Source organism: Coturnix japonica, chromosome 10, assembly GCF_001577835.2.
Source record: "Coturnix japonica isolate 7356 chromosome 10, Coturnix japonica 2.1, whole genome shotgun sequence".
In the NCBI taxonomy this organism is placed as follows: Eukaryota; Metazoa; Chordata; class Aves; order Galliformes; family Phasianidae; genus Coturnix; species Coturnix japonica.
The window spans coordinates 7,324,249-7,330,204 of record NC_029525.1 but is presented as its reverse complement, the minus strand read 5'-3'; positions in this window follow the sequence as shown (position 1 = coordinate 7,330,204).

The following is a 5,956-nucleotide window of genomic DNA, read 5'->3' as shown; positions in this document are numbered from 1 at the left end:
GCAAATACCATTTTAATATTAATTTACAACATTAAATGTAATGACCTTAAAATACTATTAAATTATTTAATGTAGGTATTTTGCATCCTAACATATATTCCAGAAAACCAGTTTTAGATATGAGTGCATGTCTTTTTGTCTCTCTGGTAGTCGAGTATTTTGGATTTGTGCACAAGATATGTTTAAAGGGACTTGCTGCAGTATATTACAGTCACTGGAGCTTTTCCTTTTTATTTCTATATACTTACCAAGTAAAAACTGTAAAACTTTCTTTTCTGTTGTTTATGTAACAATAGTAAGAATAAAATCTATCAATATCTCCACATAATAACTCTAAATCCACCATTAGATATTCTGAGTGGTATCTTAAGCACAGTGTGAGTACACTATTAGAGTTTATCTTGCACACAAATAGAAAATGTTCTGTGTTAGGATAAAATACCTGCTATCCGACATGCTAAATTACAGAACTTAATAGTTTAAAATGCATTAAAAGTTAATATTGGAAATTGATACTAATATATAAAATCTGTCACGTATACATATTTTGTCTACATTTAGGTACAGAATGAAAACCTGATTTATTTACCTGCATTTCTCCTTGTAAAGAAATACAATAGTCAGTATCTTCTTCAGAAAAAAACCTCTGTTGATTTCTTTCCTTGTAACTGTGGAAGAGCAGAAACCATCACACTCTCAGTGCTAAAGCAGTTCTATCTATTTAGTTAACTTTTTCCTCAACCCTGTAGAGGTAATTTGCAATGTTACCCCAGGCTTAAAAGAGAAAGAACTTACTGACTCCCATACTGCCAAACAACAGACAAGACCATAGAAGTGATAACATGTAAGATAAAATAGTAACCCTGCAGTGGATTGAACCCATGTGGAACTTTCATTTTTTTTAAAGTTACTAATTACAGACATAAACCTAAGTTGGAGGGATCAGATCTGTATCAACAGCAGGTACCTAGCTCTCCAAAATTCAGTATCCCCAGCATTGGCTTACTCCCAACCTACTATGAGATGAAAATGTAATAGAAAACTCTCACAAGAACATGCATTTTCAGCTCTGCAATTTAATTAATACGTGTAGAGCACTTTCAAGATGACTCAGACAGCATACTGCATGTTTCTCTTGAAGGAAATACGATCCACTTATAAAAGAGGATCTGAGTTTTATCACTTCCAGAAATGCACAACTACTACACTTAACATATACTTCATGTACACGCTTTCGATACATATATATGTAATTGCAAAATAAGTGGGCTTACATTGGCTTCCTGGCAGAAAGCCAACTGGCAGGGGAAGACCTGAAAGAAAAGTTGACTAAAAAATGCTCTTGCCTTCCAGAAGAGCGTGAACATTTGTGTCACAGCATTTTCTAGGTGTTCTCACAGGGACTGTGCTGATTCCTACAGGTCAAAAACATGGAGTGTCTGTCCCCTTAGTTTATCAATAAAGACAGATGAGTTCCCATACCTGAAAATGTTCCCTTACTCTATTTTATTAGTACAGATACAGCATCTAAGTCTAGCCACCTTCTGTGATGGGACAGGCATACCCACTCCTAGAAATACTAAGTATACTACAAATGCTATAGTACCAAGATAGTGAAAAAGAATAGAAGTACTTCATGAAGCAAAGTGGATTAGTACTTAATTTCACAGTTAAGCTCAAATACACCCAGGTTGTGAAAGAAACCTGCTTTTAGATTAGTAGTGCCCATCTTTTTTGCTATAAATTGTAATCATTTCGTTTTCATTGTGACTCACTTTCTAAGGATAAATCCAGGCACACAGACTTACTACTGTGATTTCATCATCAGTACTGCATTCACTAGCAGTATTTTATTCAATAGTCATTTCTGGCGGTAGCTGAGATAAGCGAGGCCAAACCTGTCAGTGTACTTGGAGCTGGTGGTCTCACCGTAAGCACAGCATTCTGAGAACAGAAAGAGGAGTGTGTGTGTGCTGGGGAGGAAGTATGTGAGGGCAGAGGGGGTGAAGCAGCTGCTGTGTTTTGCTGCAGAGGCCAAACCAAAGCTTTAACCACTGGCTGTCACTGAGGATTCTATGAGAACTTTCACAAGAACAGTTCAATGCACTTCACTCACTTGTCACTTCTTTCAAAAACACTCTTGTGCAATGGTGTTTGTGTGGAATAGAAGTTGAATTTCACCATGGAGATAGTTACAATTCAGTGGTGGGTGAAGTGATCCCAGCAGACTTTGTATAGCACTTTGGGATTCTTACAGATGAAAGGTGCTATACAAATGTCAGGTATTGTTATACACCACTTAGGAGAAATGTTTCCATTTATTCCCCTGGATTTACTGTTGAACTTTTTGAGATAATCACTGTTGCTGATAATAACAGTAAGAACAGAATAGAAGGCTGCAGACTGTGTAGATTTTTCTGTATTCTGCTCGTCTGTAATAGGAGGTTGCATACTGACAAGGAATTTTTTGACAGCGCAATTATAAAAAACTAGTGATTTTTCATATTATATGATAAAGGTGCAACTGTCATGTTTACATGGCTGCACCACCTACAGCCCAGGATTATGGAAAAGATTCAGCCAAAAAGTTAAAGTGCTTTCAAATTAGTATAGCCCTTTACTTGGGCCATTTGTTTTACTGCATTATCTCTCCATATTTGTCTAAGTTCTACTCATTCATTTTATCAATAGTCTATTCAAATGCACAACAGATTTCTAGCAATGCTTATCTAAGCACTTGTTAGAATTTGTTAGAGATTTCACTGTTCATCTTACCACAGGTAAGTAAGGTTTTACACTTTTTCTTTGTTTAGCAAAACAGAATTCATATCATAGTCCAATACTAACTATAGTAGGAATGTGAAAGGCTATTTTGCCAGGTAGATTAGTAAATTCGCATTGCTTATGTTCTCTTATACCACTTGTTGCTATGCTTTAACAAATCAAATGGTCATTTAGTACTAGAAAAGGATCCTATGCCAGCAGTTCTCTCAACTGTGTAATACCTGAACATACTCTAACATTCTCTCTTCACCATCTGCTTCCCAAGTCTCATATTTCTACCTTCCAGTTGGTTCACGTCATTAACCTGCTGGCTCTGTCCATTTCTCATTATCTTCTCCTGAATATTAGGATAAGAAAGAAGTAAGTCTACATTAACTTACTAGTTGATGCTGACAAGCTGGTGCCCATGAGCCCTTTTGAAGGTAGTTTTGGCTGAGTAAAAGAAGGTGGAGGACATGGGTTAGGACTGAATGCCTGTTAAGAAATCATGTCATCTAATGTGGGACTCATTTTTCCAATACCTTGTAAAAAAATTGTGTGCAAGGCAGTTGAATCCATCTCTAGGGAAGTCCTATTTTTAGTATGTTTTAGTACTTTTTGAGAAACTGCAAGAGCATTAAAATATATAGAACTATCTCCTCTCCTAGCTAGCTAACAAGGACACTTTCCTGGCTAATCCAAAAAGCCTAGTTCCATGGAAAAGAGTTAAACATTTAGGAAAATCTAATGTTGCTGAGGTTTATTTTATTGTCCCATCTCCCTTTCAAGAATTCTGACAGTGAGCTCAGTGCAGTGGAGGACTTTGCCCACATGTACAGCATTGTGGTTATGGCTATATGTATCTTATGCAAATTCCTATAAATCCTCTCTTCCTAGCATATTGACCTACCTTTTACCTTCAGCAGCTCTGGTCAAAATTACCATAAAAGATCAGAGTGCAGCTTGGAGGTCACTGTGACCATAATTTGGCCATGCTAGTATATTTACTCTTGTTAATAGAGTTTAATTCTTCCTATTCTTCCCTACTGCTGCTTTTACCTTGTTCTCTCCCTATAGAAATTTAACCTCTGAGTGTCACTGAAGGAAGAAAAAACTCAGAATTCTGGGGACAGTGTGATAGATTTGTCACACAAAGAAGGAAGAAAGAAGCCCACACAAATCTACAGATTTAGGCACACTGGAGTAACAAAAGTTAATATGGGTTTTGTGGGCTGACCACCAATATTTGTGTAAAGGACTTAAATAAAGAGAAGGCACTTTTTAGTAAGAAAACGAAAGAAACCAGTGAAGTACTCAGAGTTAGTCAGATGTGATTTAAGACGTGAGGAAAAGACTTTCTGAAACCTCTTACAAAAGGAATTTTAAAGATAAATGTTTCCTCATGCCCAGGCTTAACACAGCAAAAACTAAATGCATGAAATGTCTTTCAAATATGAACACTTCAAGTGATATGATATTCTTGAGTGTTTAGTTGAATAAGCAAGTAAACATAAGAAGACTCGTGTTCCTGATATGATAGATGGTGGATTCGCCTAACTCTTCCCAGAGATTTCTTTATGGAAACCACCAAAGAACCTCTGTAATTTAATCACTAGCCACTGCAATTGGCTGACTGCCTGTTAATTGCTCAGATGATTCCCAAATTGTCAGACCAAAAGTCTACCCAGTGATTCATTGGGCTGTCACTCTATATAATGAAAGCAACAAATATAAGAAACAGCGGCTAGAATGAATCTTCCCTTGTAATGTCATCTCTGTTTTTTTCTCAGGATCCAATCCATTAAAATTGTTCAACCTCTTTAAAATCTAAAAATCTCACTCTTGCTTATCTCCCATTCTTAAAGAGCAGTTTCAAGTAATACTCCAAGGTGATTCTGCAAAAAAGTCAACAAGGAAAGACAAGATTTGATGGCTCAGCCTAAAAATTTTGGATAGGGTTAACAAAAATGTATCGTTTTACTGTGTAATTTTTGTTTCATATTTTACTGGAAACATGCAGTGACCACCCATCCACCCATACAAAACATCAAGGTTGGGCCTTGTCACTACTTCTATTCTACAGACAAATTACGGATACATTACTTTATGTAACACCTGCTTTTACTTCTAAAAAGAGATGATCCCACAAAGCCTCTTAGAGGTTTCAGCTGATGCCGCAAAGAGACTGAGGCTGTAAAGGCAGCTTTGATTCTGGGTCTCTGTTCTGTGGCTTCTCTTTCAAAACCTCTCTGTACTTCTTAGGCAAAGCAAAGGTCAGAGTGCAGACAATTCCAAGCAATTAAAGATATTTGTACCTTAAAATGTATTCTTTCAGGATAATTCATGATCTTTTTATGAGATACTATAATTAGCAGAGCCTACAGCACAAAACCCTACACTGTGCATTTCACTACCTTTCTCTGCGCTTCCTATACAGAAGGATGCTCCGACAACAGCATCTGCTAGCTGCTTCTCATCCTGCAGTGAAATGTATCTATCTTGGTAAATCTTAACATTTTTGGATCTTCAGAAACGACACATATTCTGAAACCTTGCACAACAGAAAAAAAAAATGCAATTTAATTTACAGAAAGAAAATGTCATAATGGACAAAGAACAAATTGTGACATCTATATTCGCAGGCAGATAAAATACCTTGCCTTTTAAAAACTGACTTTATGATATTACAGGCTTGTTTATGAGTACATGTAACTAACCTGATATCCATCTTAAAAATAATCTTACTCTCAGTTCATTTACGACAATAATATGCTTAAGCATGGAGACATGGAATAAGCTCACCGGTGTGAATTTCAAGGCTTGAGTGCTGCTGCCATCTACATGGCAGGAAGACTATAAACCAAAACAAACAACAACAATATGTTTGCTACATTTTACTTGGCACGCTGTTTGCCAGTGTGGCTATAGAAAATTAAGTTATGAAATGGAACAGAATATTCACTTCCTGTGAAGGAAATTTGTAGTGATTTAGAGTTCTCCAGCTCCACATTAACAAGAAGTTTAAAAATTATTTATATAAAATCTGAGGATAAGAAAAATAAAATTATTTTACTAGTTCTGGATACTGTTAATATTTTTTCTGCTGAGTATTAAGCTTTCAAATGCTAATAATAAATATAAAAATAATTATCTCGGTTACTGTAAAAATGGAGGGAGTGATGTACTTAATTAA